Source organism: Biomphalaria glabrata, chromosome 16, assembly GCF_947242115.1.
Source record: "Biomphalaria glabrata chromosome 16, xgBioGlab47.1, whole genome shotgun sequence".
Classification (NCBI taxonomy): Eukaryota; Metazoa; Mollusca; class Gastropoda; family Planorbidae; genus Biomphalaria; species Biomphalaria glabrata.
Genome location: NC_074726.1, coordinates 20,307,038 through 20,322,824, shown reverse-complemented (window position 1 = coordinate 20,322,824; position 15,787 = coordinate 20,307,038). Strand labels below are relative to the sequence as shown.

The 15,787-nt window shown below is 38.0% G+C and overlaps 2 protein-coding genes across 2 annotated transcripts in view; both read left to right on the top strand.

The window, feature by feature from the left end:
* The window catches only part of LOC106066853 (uncharacterized), a 443,149-nt gene that overhangs the window by 125,179 nt on the left and 302,183 nt on the right, over positions 1-15,787 (top strand). The gene's annotated exons all lie outside the window — the stretch shown is intronic.
* LOC106069597 (collagen alpha-3(VI) chain-like) overlaps positions 2,213-15,787 on the top strand; it is a 130,665-nt gene continuing 117,090 nt past the window's right edge. The window contains exon 1 of the mRNA XM_056013587.1: positions 2,213-2,594. The gene's annotated coding sequence lies outside the window, so the exon portion shown is untranslated. The remainder of the gene's footprint in view (positions 2,595-15,787) is intronic.

The following is a 15,787-nucleotide window of genomic DNA, read 5'->3' as shown; positions in this document are numbered from 1 at the left end:
TGTCAGGAGAATGCGTTTCAGCCGTGAAAAATGCAAGAAAACGCTTTTGGCGTCGGGGCTTCGCCCCGAACCCACTGATAAATAATGGGCTGTAGATGTCAGAAGAATGCGTTTCTGCAGAGAAAAATGCAAGAAAACGCTTTTGGCCGTCGGGGCTTTGCCCCGAACCCCACTGAAGAAGCTTACAGTGCGATCCCAGACCCCCAAGCTTGCAAGAGAAAGACTGTTTTTTTTTCGTTTTTTTTTTGTCGAAGATTGAGAAACAATCTTATTTTATTCTCATATGTCGAATATATATATATATATATATATATATATATATATATATATATATATATATATATATATATATATATATGCTGTACGCACGTTTATGCATAGGGTTAGGGTTTACTGGGCGTTAGGGTTAGGGTTTGGAAAAAAATCGCCCCCCCCCACTCCAAAGTTCTGGATCCGCCAGTGCGCTATGCTAATGCCGTCTCTGCATTGATATACAGTCAATATGTAAAACATTAACAATTAAGAGATAACATTTTAATAAATATAAATACGTGGGAAGAATTTAAACATAATGCAATAATGGAGAACAAACCTTTCATCTAAACTTGATAACCTTTACATAATGAAAACTAATACAAGATATTCTAGGGTTAGGGTGGAGGAGTTACAAGTGTTTTGCTTTTTACCCAGGATGTCTACGGTTCGACTCTTGGTTAATGCAGAGATCTTAAATGTTGGGACCATATGGAATGCCCCACCAAACTTTAAAGGGTACTTGACATGACTTGTGAAATATAAAGACGCTTGGTCAGTTTGCTGGCTACATGACCCCTCGTTTACCAACCGCCCCCTTGAAAGTTTGAAAGTAGAAGTAATTTTTTCAAACACATAAGACACTAAAACTATTAGAGATTTGTATGCATGGTGGTTAATCCATACATTGAAAGCATTATCTGATGTTCAACATTATGAAAGTACTGAGAAGTGAACTATTTAAATAAAGTAGAAATAAAATAATCTGTGTGCAGTTTTCAGCAGAGTAAAATCACATTTTTAAGGTCTTTTACTTGTTGCATCGAGTACTTTATACTATTTAGTTTGCAACTGTGACTTTTTAATATGACTTCCATGACAACGGCGAACTTTTGTTCTTAGTTTGAAATCTTTAGTAATGTCTCTTTTCTTTTTTCCTATGTTGTTTTTAGGCTCCATTATATGACCTGACCACCACATTTCTCCGTAAAGCTTCCTCTTTTTTTTCTCTCTTCCTTTTATTTTTTCACAGAAGGTAAACCGGATCTAATATATCAAAGTGTAAACAAAGAGCAGATCTCTGTGTTGAACTTTTAGTGTAATAAACACTTGAACCAATGAATTATTTTCAAATACTTAAAAACCAAAAAAATAACACATCATATCATTAATATTAAACCTGATTGTGTGGTATGCATTCTGGATTGCGCTCATAATCGTCACGGGTTCGAACCTTGCCTGCCGCCAGTCCCGGCCGTCCTACGGAAGGTTTGATCTAGGATGAGATGATCTTCCAATGTAAATGAACACACGAATGATATAAAACAAAAGAAATATTGAGGTGATGTTTTACATGAACTAATTAATACTATAATCAAACATGTAGCAACCTTTTAATCAACATTAAAAAACATGTGACTTTATCTCATTAACATAATAGTCAAAGAAACGGAAGATGACACTATAAACAACCACCTGACTTCATCTTTTTAACATAATAGTCAAACACACCAACCATTGATTATAAAAGCCTCGTGACTTCATCTCATTAAAATAATATTCAAACGCACTTTTCATATTAACATTATAAACAACCACGTGACTTCATCTCATTAACATAAAAGTAAAAAAAAAAACAACTTTTCATTAATACCATAAGCAACGTGACTTCATCCTATTAACATAAAAGTCAAACACCAACTTTTCATTAACACTATAAACACTATAACTATAAGCCACGTGACTTCATCTTATTAACATTTTAAATATACTAAAAGAAGTGAGTACCAGTTTCAGCTGTTAGAAATTGCCCAACGTTTAAGAAAAAAAATGATTAGAAGAAGAAAAAAAAACGCGTTATGGCATCTCCTCTACATCCACGACCTCCCCCGCCCTCTCTTCGCCACAGCTCTTAACAACCGGTAAAGATACATCGTTTCCAGACAGCTGTATATTAGGTAAGCCTTGAGGGTTCAGACTCACTACAGTCGGCTGACGTCTGGCCGACTCAATGTTTCAGGAAGACTTGGTGTTTCTGTGTCTTTTTTTCCTTTAGTGTTTTTATGTATAGATCGTAGTCAAGATTTCGTACAACTCCCGTTTGCCGCTAAAACTTTGTCGTCAGACTTAAAGAGTTGGCAGGAGTTGTATTTGTTTCTTTCTTCAAGTTGTTAGGGTTAGGGTCAACAGAAAATAGGTAATTAACACTGGCGCACTTCTTATCATTTCTAGGGAAAATTGTGGAATTCCTTTTTTAAAATTCCTTCATTGAGGCAAGTCTTAAAGATCAAAGTGGACTGCCTGTAAGAGGGAGACACATTGAAGTCCACAGGACCATCACGGTAGGGAACTAACTAACTAGGGAACTAACTAACTAGGGAACTAACTAATTGTATTAACATTGGTACTCTTTTTAACGTGACAGAGCATGCAGAGTCAAATTGAGTAATAAGTTGTTCTGAAAACAGCCCATACTATTTTGGTAGTCTTTGCAGGGGAAGTTATAAAACTGTAGATTGGGGGAGGGAGAGCGGGTGGATTGTGACACTTCCAAAAGTTTTGTACAGAAAGTAAATCCATTACGTATCAAATTTGTTGGTGTTTTTCGTTTCTTTTTATTTCTTATGCCAACCAAATGTAGTTTTTAAAAACATATAGCCTTCCTTTCCCCCAATCTGACCCTGATCTTTAATTGGGGAGCGGTTCTGTAATTTAAAATAAATATAGACGTCGGTGTGAAAAGGTGGGACTGGTCTTGGTACTGCGCCCCTACCCCCTTCCGGTTTTCTCTGCCGTAAACTTAAATGTCACCATCGGCGTCAACCCCACTCCATACAAAACATTAACACACATACTCGATTTTATTGAACTAAAATGGGATCAATTTTAAGGGACGGCGGCGAGGCAAGAGTTTCATTGCGCACGGACCCATGACTAAGAGGAGCCCCACAGGGGTTCTCATTACTTAAGTACCATGCACTATTATTTGTACGTAGTCCTCACTGCATGCAGTCTACTGGTAGCAATACGTTCTAAAAGTGCTACATACATTGAACATACCTTAAAATGTTGTGTTTTTTTTTTGGCACTCTAATGATACATATAGGATGACTCGTTTGAATTTCTGTCTTACTCAGCTTACGGAAGGGGGCCCCACCATCACAGCCTGGAACCCAGGCCCACTGTCAGGGGCAGGTTAGAGTTGAAAAGCTAAAACTAGAGCCCCCCCCCCACCCCCTCCTTTTCTTTATCCGCTGATATTTACATTAGAAATAGATTGGGGATTGGGGAGGAAACAAAAAAAAAATTATTTTCATTATATACATATTATGAATACATTTTTTTATTATTATTTGTGTTTATATGAGGACAGTATAGAGAAAAATAGTGCTTCTAATTATATTTGTAAGTAATAATAGAACTGCAAATGTTGAAGAGAATACATTCCTACCAATCATCTTGACATTTTAAGTTAGTTTAGCTTTTATTAGGTAGGCCAAAGTATTTCTTTGTTGTTTAATAGCTTTCTCTCTTTCTGTTGCTTTAAAAAAATTCTCTCTCTTTTTTTTATCAGCTTTACGTGTTTTACATTTTCATGATGGTTTCCCCTACTTGATGCCCTCATTATCTCCCCCTGCCTTTTCTACACCAGTGTTTTCCCGCCCCGCTTCAATCTCGCATGCAGTAGTATAGGTTTATATCTTCAAGGTTTTCTATCTACCCTAGACTCCTGACCCGCTGATTCTGCAACTCTTTCAATGACCTACTTCGCGCATACACTCACACATTTTGAAACAAGCACACACACACGCTTAGATGATGTACGTACAAACATGTTCACTCACACACTCACACATAAAGAGAAACAAATTAAACAGGAGTACGGACTTACAACTCAGTTTGAACCAGCCGTTTTAGTTGTAACAACTTACGCTACATGGACGCTTTATTCTAAGCCGCCACTTGGGCGCGTTATTCCATGCCGCCACTTGGGCGCGTTATTCTATGCCGCCACTTGGGCGTGTTATTCTATGCCGCCACTTGGGCGCGTTGTTCTATGCCGCCTATTGGGCGTGTTATTCTATGCCGCCACTTGGGCGCGTTGTTCTATGCCGCCAATTGGGCGTGTTATTCTATGCCGCAACTTGGGCGCGTTGTTCTATGCCGCCACTTGGGCGTGTTATTTATGCCGCCAGTTAGAAGCATTACGCTATCCCGCCTTTCGGACTTCATACTCAATGCCCCTCTTGTAGCCTCCCCTTCAAATGATGACGTTTAACGTAACAAATATTCCTCCTGAAAACAACTTATTAACAAGTTGTAAAAATTCTAGTCTACAAACTGTCGCCTTATTAAGTAGTCTACGTAGGTCATATATCAAACTTTAGTGTGCCAATAATAATTAGCTATGTGGCGTACAGTTTGATTTCGTTGGTCAGTATCCAGGGTCACGTGACCATCAAAAGCAATAAGGTAGCTAACTTGGAAAAGGAAGGCATTCCCCAAGATACTGGCGACCCAGGAGCGAGAAACTAACAGACGGTGTCACTAGACTCCAGCGTGGTGTAGATTTTCACCATCTACTAAACAATGTCAAGGACGCTAAGTTGAACTTTGAACTTGACATCATCTTACCATTGAGTTCCTGATGGAACATTAGGGCCTCAGTAAAAATAAGCCCCTCTCCAAAGTCTCTCTCTAGTTTTTTAATGGCTTCCCAGCTACTTCCTGTCCTCACTATGCTTCATCTAGCTATCTAGTGTACTGCACAGCCACATGCTTGTTGGTCTGTCCCTACGTCTTGTGCCCTGGGGTTTCACTCTAAGGCCTGACTTTTTCTTTAAATTTTCTATGCTATAACATTAAAACGGTTAGTATTGCCCAACTCAAGTATTGCCCAACTCAAGTGTTGCTCCTTCAAGAATTTTAGAAAAAGCAGCCACGAAACCACGAGTCTTTCTATGGATACCATGATGTAAAATGTAATTTTGGAAAATGATAATACATAAGTAAAAATAAGTATAATAAATAAATAAGTCTTTTGCAAGATTCGAATTTTCTTGTTATTTTAGTCTACATTTGGGGAGGGAGTAAGTTTTTTTTTTATTTGTTACACGAGAAGAAATGGGATTAAACAATTAGTTTTGGCGTTACGTAATATCCGTACAAAGGATACCACTACACCAATGCCTGTGTTGTGAGAACTCTTGCTTACGGCAGTAAAAGCTGGTCAACATACATGTACCAAGAATACAGATTAAATAGTTTCCACTTGCGCTGCCTGGGACGCATAATTTGGATCTCCGGTCGATATCATGTCTCCAATCAGGACGTTTTAAAAGTGGCCAATGTTTACAGTATCTATGTTCTCCTAACTACTACTGGCTCGGACATTTAACTCGTATGCCAGATGGTAGAATCCCAAAAGTATCTTATTTGCTGAGCTTGTGTAGGAAGTCAAGACTAACATGTAGAGATGTCTGCAAGCGAGACATGAGAACCACAGATATCAACCAAAGTATGTGTGAGGAAATAGCCAAAGACCGAACAGCATGGAGGCAGACAGTACGTGTGATGGTACGATCCTCGCTGAGAGCAAAAGAAACGAAGCTACCTTAGTTAAGAGAAAGAAAAAGAAAGCTGCTCTGTCAGCTAGCCCTAAAACAGTTTCATGCTCATGCACGAACTGTGAAAAGTCTGCCGTTCTAGAATTGGCTTGATTAGCCACATCAGATTCTGCCCCGTCTCAAGACGAAACCAAAACCAGTGACTCATCTGGACGCACCCATTGTTTTCAGGGACAGAAGGAGACATTTAATATCTGAACATTCCCTTGAGTCTGTCTACTCGCACTGCAAGGGGAACTCACTGAGTTGTCACTAGTAATAACAGGAACATAATGATAACAATAACAATAGTAGTAACAACAGTAATAATAACAATAATAAAAATAACAACAGTAATAAAAAGCAAAAAGAAGAAAAACAACACCAATTAAGAAATAATACAGCAATAACAAACAGGTCAGCAGAACAGCAACGAAAAAAAAAAACATTTAAAGGAAAAAGTTACAAAGAGAATTTCTGCATAAACATTTTTTTAAAGTGGTTTTGGAGGGGGGGGGGGGGGAAGAGACGGGGCGAGCCACTGCCTATCTCCCCCCCCCACCCCCTTTATTTTTGCTTAACCAACCCTGGCAGTTTGAGAAGTTCTGTTCTTATTTCTTTCTATGAAGTAACAAAGAAGTCGATACCGTGTAGTCGGGCGTTAAACTCAAAGCGTAACTCCCGTTCCTTCCCCCTACCCACAACATGTCAAAACAGAGAAATTCCCTTGCTCCAGAAGTTATACTCGCCATCTATCTCAACCCTGCTGAGGTCAGCATAACCTTTTTTTTTTTGTCGTGAACATTGCGAGAACGACCCCCCACCCTTAACTCCCCCACCTCTCCCCGAGAACGACCAGGGTGTATACACCCCACCCTTAACTCACCCACCTCTCCCCCCTTTCAGCGTGTACATACTTTTTTTTTTCCGCTGTTTTTTTTTTAACTGTAAAATTTCAGGAGTTCACTTATCTTTATTTATTTTTGGTTGTTAGATTGAAACACATAGACAGATAGTCGCTTGAGATTATATGGACTTGATAGTCCAGAGTTAAGTTCTCTGCCCCTCCCTCTTGATTCTTTGATAACTCTGCATAATTATTATCCATGAAGAAGATTCGCCCATAGCATTCTGGGTTTTACGGTCTTTAGAACTTTTAATTGTGCTAGTTATGTAATGAATTCAAGGATCAAACTGGGTTAGAAGCTATTTGAATAAGTTTCAATTCATTGGGTAAGTTAAAGATTGCTGTCTGGTTTAGGATTCCAAGAAAAACTGAAGTATTCCTCACACCAAATAGTTTGGCAAAGAGACATCTCAGTGCTGCCGCTCATTTCTGTTGCTGATCAAAGCGCGTTGGAACAAAGACCATGCCATCGTCTCCGCCTTTCTGGAGTTACATTCCTGTTTAAATGTAGATATGTTAAGTTTCCCCTTTCAGACCGTGAGATCTATGGGGCGAATGATGGTCATCTGTTTCTATGGCCAGCGGTTAACAAGCAGGGTGTGTGGCCAGCACAACGACCAACTTCCTTTACTTTCCCCAACTAAAGTCAGGTACCCATTAGAGTTGGGTGGACTCGGGGGCGCCCTGAAAATCCCGAAATTTAAAATCCCAGACTTCACCGAGATTTGAACCCAGGACTCCACGACGCTCCTGCATTCCTGTTTATCTCCCCAAAACTAAGTAGATAGATGACCTGCTGTATTGTGGTGACCTACACGTTATTAAAATGTATTCGTGTTTTAAATAGGTGGGGCATGGCGTTCGTCATGCACAACAAATCAAAACAAAATACGCGCAAAATTCAAGTCAAATTGTTACTGTTTGTTACTGTTTGTTACTATTTTTTACTGTTTGTTTCTGTTTGTTACTGTTTGTTTCTATCCGGAAAAGAAATGAAGTAGATAGCCTGTTCAGTCAACCAGTAAACTCAACTAACATCTTTTACTATTTCCACAAAACATGCGAAAAAAAAACAGATTATTTTTAATATGATGCCGTGTTTATTGAGAATCATACAAAAATACATGTTCCTGGCCCTGTTATCTGAGAATTTGATAACTTAATAGTGTTCAAAAAAGCCATCGAACGCTAAATAAATGGAGCTTTGTTGTTCATGTTTTTAAGTAATGAAGATTTTGATTTCATTTTGATTTTTTCCTTGTGAAATGTTTTGTTAAGAATTTTTATTTGTTCATTTAAGTTTGTAAAATATCCGAATTAATGAAAAAAAAAGCCATACACTTTTCATTACAATAGGCCTACATCATTCAGTCACACATGAGATTCACAATCATACATTATTTATTTACGTATGACTTTCCCTGATATATGACAATCTGTGCCATTTATAGTTAACTGACATATGACATTTACTGACATAGGGTATTTTCTGACATATGAAATTCACAGACATACGACATTTACTGATAAATAGCAATTTCTGGCATAGATAATTCACTTACCTATGACATTCATTCAAATCTTGAGTTAAGACATTCACTGACAGACATTGATCTTTTGAATACGACATTCACTGATATAATCATTAATCGTTATTTGACATTCACCGACAAGGGAATCGCTACTAAACATGATTGACGGTCGTCACATACGACAATGAGAAACAGAAGAACGTGTTTTTTCAGAACTATTTCAAACTCTTCAATGCCAAGAAATGTTAACAACTTTTCATTCTTTTTCCTTACAAGGTTGCAAAGTCTTTCTTTTATGTCTGTTTCATCCACGATTCACCTAACTTTAAATCTAAAAGTTATCAGCTTTATTTCGACAGTGTAATTCTATGCTGTTAAAATCTAAAAAATTTCATGTTTTTTTTTTGGGGGGAAGAACTTGTTTGTTATCTACGCAAAAATAAAGTCTTTGCATTTGATGAGCTACATTGAAAAGTACACAGACGTATCTTAACATCTTACAATTTCCTGTTTACGAGTCTTGCAATAAAATAAAGAGTAGTGCTAAACTCTAGGACACAAGGATGCTGACAGCAAGGGGGCCTTACAAAAACTTGATGTCCTGTAGAGAAAGCATTTTTTTTAAAGCCTCTTTCTTCTATATTCCAAATACTTTGTTTTACTACCAGGACGACTCCATCCAACCATGCGCGGGTGGAACCACGCCTTGTTTTGTAACCTTTCTTGCACCTAAAATTGAGAAGTTTAAAAAAAAAAACAACTCCCATCTTATTTTCCCATCTACTAACGACATCTCAGATTCCATCCCCTGCGCCCCGCAGCACCCACGGAAACCCTCACATGCAGCTCTCGCCCCCTCTCGCTGACGACCCTGGGAAAACTGAACACTTTTAAGTTTGTTTGTAGTTTTCTGTTTGCATTGTGTAACGATTTTTTTAAGCCTTGGCTCAGTAAGCGCGGATAGATGTTTGGTTTTTAATTGTGTAGTCTGTAGTTGAGATAAGGCAAAAATGTACAGACCATATTATTAACATTCTGATAAAGTATAGATGCTGAAGTTGCAAAGCATGGCGAGTGATTCGTAAGCATAATGATTGTACATAGTGCATCCTTCATGCTTATAGAAGTTCAGTGCTTTATGATCCAATCTCTTTGTATGTCAGTGTGTGTGTGGGTGTGTGTGTGTGTCTGGCAGAAAGTTCCCGTGATGTTTTTTTAGGCCCTCAGTAAGACACCCCTCTGCTCAAACTGGGATTTGAACTCGTCCCCCCTTGATAGATATCCAAGCGTTTTTTTGCCATCTTGCTACACATCCCACATCAATTTGATTAAATTTGAGCGAAGATATGAGAGATTTAGGAACTCAGTTGTAACAACGTCAGCAATCCCGCCGCCAGAAGTATTTGATCCACTGACAACTGGGTCCATGTTGGCCCCGCTACCTTCACCTTCAGGTCGGAAACCTTCAGTTTACGTTAACAAGATGCATACAAATAAATGTTTGTAAAATGTTTGTTTTGTAAAATGTTTTACATGTTTCGGATGTTCCTTCAGAGTTGAAGATAGTTTACTTCCTAGTCCAAACCTCCCGCAGGACGACGGGGGATGGGAGCGGGCAGGATTTGAACCCTCGACCATCGATAAATCCGAACGACAGTCCAGCGCGCAAACCGCACGACCAGGCAGCCATCCAAACGCACCCACTGTACTGTTTGTACTCCCTAACGGAGGGTATGTTGCCAGTCGTGTCTCATGGCCGTTCGTCTTTACTGAGAAGGGAAAAGGAGGGATGGAGCTGTGTGTGTGTGTGAGTGAATGTTCTTTACTGTTGTAATACTATGTACTATGTATGCTGTTAGCGTTATGCGTTTATATTGTTATTTTTATAGCAGTAATGCTGAGATGGACAATATCCATTTGTTCGGACCAATTAAATAGTTTTTTTTTCAATTTTATCATAAGAATGATATTTTTCACTGTCCTTAATAATGAACTAAAGTTTTCGCTTAGTTCACTCAAAAATTGGTTCTTTAACAAGTAGGAGGGACTAGTCTCATTCCATAATGCCGTTTCTATTTTTGTGAGAACCGCTTAGCCAAGTATAAAGAAAGACCAAGCATTACATCAAATTACTGATCATAACTTTTTTTTTAAACATCGTACCAGGGTTGTCTACCTTGCATATAGAAAAGATAAGCTAAAAAATAAATTACTTTGATAACAAAAATAAGTCTGAACTAAATAAGTTGTGACCGGCTTGAACTTAGCGTCATGCATGACATGCAAACATATATAGATACTGATTGGCTCACTCACACAGAAGACCCATTTGTTGCTCACCCTAACCCTCCACCTAATCTGAAGTAAAATGGTTCAACCTATTTTTTTTTTCTGAACTGACGTCTAGGAGCGACGATGTATCGTTGAGAGACTTCCCTTCTCAATTGAAGTCTTCCCAGAATCCTCTCTGCCACTTGACCTCTGACTTTACAGAACGACTGATCTTTATCTTGCTTAAAACTACCATAGCACGAGAAAACAGCGATACCCAGGCAGTCCCTGCGCCCTTTTACGGAACACTGTTTGATTGTCTATCCCTTTATTTAAAAAGATATAGTGTGTTGCCTCCCCTAGACGATTGTTTTAAAAAAGGTTGTATATCTGTGCATATCTTATCTGATAGATTACAGATGCTACTTCAAAAAAAAAAAAAACAACAACAACATCCTACGCATATCAAGTGTCAATCTAGTCATGCATGTTAACTTAAATTCTTCTAAGTCGTTGGTTATCTGGGCTGATTCGTACAACCCATTCCATTCTCTAATGGCAATAAGGATAAAAAAATATAGATCACATAAAATTCCTGCTTCACTGTGTCCATTACTAGTGTACACCATCCCAGCAACTACCAGTCACGTCTTTTGTTTTTCTTTTATTTCAAGATGTTAAGTCATCTCTTCAAGTCATTTCATATAATTCCAAGAGAAAATCCCCAGATACAAAACCCCTGGTTCCGCAGGAAAAAAGAAAAAAAAACACCTCCCCCCCCCACTCAGATAATCATTTTTTTTAATCTTTATTTAAAAATGCGCAGTTAAAAAAAATCTTTTAGTTTTTAGTTTTGTCCAAAGGCATTCCTAAGAGCCAGGATTTGAAGCTCACGTGTTAGAAACGCAGAACCACAAGGGTCAAGATGCTGCCAAGTGTAAAAATGATTTTTTTCAGAACCACTGCCAGTGACCAGTGAAGAACTAAATAGAAGAAAAAAAAAAAACATTCACGTAAAAAAAAAACACATTTTTTTCTTGAAAAACCTAGGGTAGGCATGATTTTATAAAAAAAAATGTTTTCCTTAATTTCTTACATTCAAGAAATAATAAACGCTGAAATAGTGGAAAGTGTTATTTTGAAAACAGTCAAACTATTCCCACTAGACCTCATCAGTTACGCTCTTGTAGCAGCCAGCAATGCCATCTTCCTGTGCCACCGGAGAAACAAACTAGAACCCTAAAACTAACAACTAAAAACAAGGAAAAATGTCTTGGTGAGCTGAAGAATAAAATCCCACCCGTACGGTAAAAATTATGCAATGCTCTGTTACTAACTCCCAAAGGATTCAATCCAATAGTATCCTCTAACGATTTACAATTTTAGTTTATATTTTGAAGTTATAGAGAAACACAAAAAGAAACAAATATTCATAAATTGTACATTAAGAATTTGGAGATGCGTTGAGTGAGAGGTAAAGCGTTTTGGAAAATGTCATTTTAAGTACACATACTAATTAAAACAACCAAAGATCCAAATTAACTGAATCCTAAATTCTCAAAAGTAAAGTTCCCTTTTCAGACCTTGTGGTTTATAGGGCAGATGATGTAAAGGTCATCTGTTTCTGTGGCCCACGGTTAACGAGGGTGTCATGTAGCCAGCACAACGACCAAGCGCCTTCACTTTCCCCAAACTAATATCAAGTACCCATTAGAAGTACCCATTAGAATTACCCATTAGAAGTACCCATTAGAAGTACCCATTAGAAGTACCTATTAGAGCTGTGTGGACTCAGAGGCTCACGAAGAAACCGAAATAAAAAAAATCCCAATCTTCACCAGGATTTGAACCCCGACCCCGGTTTGGAAGCAAAGCGCTTTACCGCTCAGCAACCGCGTCTCTCATATATAGGGGTTTGATACTTGCAGTATTGAGAGATATGGTAGTAATTATGCGGCTCTTTCCATTATATAAGTGTTTAATAGTACTTTTATACTTCGCGTGTCATTGGAATAAACCTGGAGACGCATTGTTGTGAAAGTTCAAGATTAGAGTCACAACACATTTAAAGATGAAGCTTTTTTAGAGGAATTAAATATTTATTGTCGGCATTTTTCTTTTCAAGTAAAGCAATCAGTCATGTCTTGTTACCGTTAGTGCAATCTGCTGTACTTTTGATAAAAGGTTAATTAAGAACAAAATTTAAAAAAAAAAATATTAAAAAATAATAAAAATGAATTCAGGCTTTAATAAGATGGAAACAAAAACAATGAAATAAAATTATTTTGACACGAGTCTAACCGGACGATAATATAATTTTAATTAAAACAAAACAAACAAAACATTAAATATAAAATATTTTTTATTACTAGCTTAAAATTAAAGGAAAACAAGGAACGACTTCCAAGATTTCCTATAATCCGTGTAGAAGTGAATGCGAAACAAAGCAACAGTGCGAGAAGACTCCACTCCCTGTTAGAGAAAATTGCTACCTACGTCGCCATCTAGTTCTCACCATATCACTGTCATTCTGGCTTATTGTCCTAATTGGTGTCCTGCTGTGGAGTTCACTCGTGAGGCTGCGTTTTTGTTTAGTAGCAATGTTTCCAAGAAAATCTTTTTTTTTCTTTTCTACGCTAGGACTTATACATAGAACAAAGGGGGGCAACTGTAAGGCTTAGGACTATAAAAGAAAAAGAAAACACTCTAACGCGGTGGTCCGTGGGATAAAAGTTTCTTTTTCGAGTGGGTGGGGTTTTATGGGATACGCCCATGTTTTCAATATAGATAACAATACGTTGAGAAGATTCCTTGCAGAGAGAAGAAAGATTGGGTGGGTGTTTAGTGTCAAGGAGAGAAAGTTCATTTGAAAAGTAAACATATCATCTGACAACAAGAAGAAGAAGAAATGACTAAGAAATGTTTTACATTTCACCTCTGTAAAGTTTGTACTTTCTTATCCTTCATTAGTGAGAACAATGTTTGATATAGAGGTTTGGGGCTTGAAGATGTCTTGGGATAGGAACAAAGTGTTTCGGGGGAGGGCTGGGAAAGATTTCATGAGCAGATAGAATGGAAAACTATGTGTGTATGTGTGCGTGTATGTGTGTGTGTGAGTGCGTGCTAGTGTTTTCTGTCTCAAAAAATACCTCGAGCTATTGTCTCAGAGGAAGAAACCAAAACTGATCTACTTGCCACAACTGCACAGTCCACAGCAGCACTTGCAAAACTCAAAACAAACTGGACTGACAAAGGTATATCCCTCGACGCTAAAATCAAATATATGCCCTCCCTGGTCACTGCCAAAGAAACTGATGACCATCATCTGCCTTAACTTATAGATCGCATGGTCTGAAAGGGCAACTTTACTTAACAAAGCTCAAGTCTATCTAATGAATCCATGGGTCATTGTGATAATGACAATTCGATCAATGATAGTATCAGTATGTACATCATCCCCCTAGTCATATGCTAACGAATGAACTACAGGTAACTAAAATTTTAATGCCCAGTATAGTATCCTTAGTCAGTTTCTCCATTTTAAGATACTTCAATCAAACGAGTTTCTGTCTATAGCCGTATCTTAGAACACGAGACGCTGTAGCCATATCTTAGAACACGAGACGCTGTAGCCATATCTTAGAACACGAGACGCTGTAGCCATATATTAATACCTGACTTGTTATAAAAAATACAGAGAAAATATTTTCGTTGTCAATAAATTTTTTGTTCAATTTTTTTTCCTCTAACTCCAATTGTACAGACCCGTTCGCACCATTCCGAGCTCTGAACGCAACAGTCTATTACAGTAAAGTACACATTAAATTTCCTTCCGATCTATAGGGCACATGATGTTAAGGTCATCTGTTTCTTTGACCATCGGTTAAGAAAAGTGTGTTATGAGGCCAGGGCAACGACCAAACGCCTTTACTTTCCCAAACTAAAGTCAGGTACCCATAAAAGTTAGGTGGACTCAGGGGCGCCCTTAAAATCTAGAAATGTAAAATTGCAGTCTTCACAGAGATTCGAACACAGGACCTCAGGTTCGGAAACCAAGCACTTAACCACTCAGCAACCGCGCTGAGTATGTTGGTTAAAATTCGTCGCTGGGACCAAAATTATATTTCCAAGAGATTTACGAAGGGATTTGGTTCATTATTTTTTAAATGTCATTTCATTTGCTTGGATTTCCGGACCTACATAAATATATTTTCTGATCATTGATTCGTATTTATTAATCAGATTTATTTACCTGCTAATATTTATCGGATAAAAAAATCACCGGAAATAGGCGCCGTGCTTACATCACACTCATCGGGCATATAGTGACACATGAAGCGCGTGCTTTATTTCGGTCGGTCGGATTTGAGTTTGTAACGCTTTCCCCTTCTCCCTGGCACACCTGGGTAAATAAACAATCAACAAACATGTAAATAAATCTAGATGTCAGCCGCTAGAGGTCACAGAGTTCATCCTTGACATTCACGAACAGAAGACGTATTATAAGCCTCACTAGTCACGTGCTGCTTCTCAAGACTGCTAACTCATCTTAAGGATCACGTTTCTGATAGAACAGTGACGATATAATGGTCGACTAGTTAATGGGTCAATTTACTAGTGGTTTGGTAAATAGACTTACTAGTGGTTTGGTAAATAGACTTACTAGTGGTTTGGTAAATAGACTTACTAGTGGTTTGGTAAATAGACTTACTAGTGGTTTGGTAAATAGACTTACTAGTGGTTTGGTAAATAGACGTACTAGTGGTTTGGTAAATAGACTTACTAGTGGTTTGGTAAATAGACTTACTAGTGGTTTGGTAAATAGACGTACTAGTGGTTTGGTAAATAGACCTTCTAGTGGTTTGGTAAATAGACTTACTAGTGGTTTGGTAAATAGACGTACTAGTGGTTTGGTAAATAGACTTACTAGTGGTTTGGTAAATAGACGTACTAGTGGTTTGGTAAATAGACTTACTAGTGGTTTGGTAAATAGACTTACTAGTGGTTTGGTAAATAGACGTACTAGTGGTTTGGTAAATAGACTTACTAGTGGTTTGGTAAATAGACCTTCTAGTGGTTTGGTAAATAGACTTACTAGTGGTTTGGTAAATAGACTTACTAGTGGTTTGGTAAATAGACGTACTAGTGGTTTGGTAAATAGACTTACTAGTGGTTTGGTAAATAGACCTTCTAGTGGTTTGGTAAATAGACTTACTAGT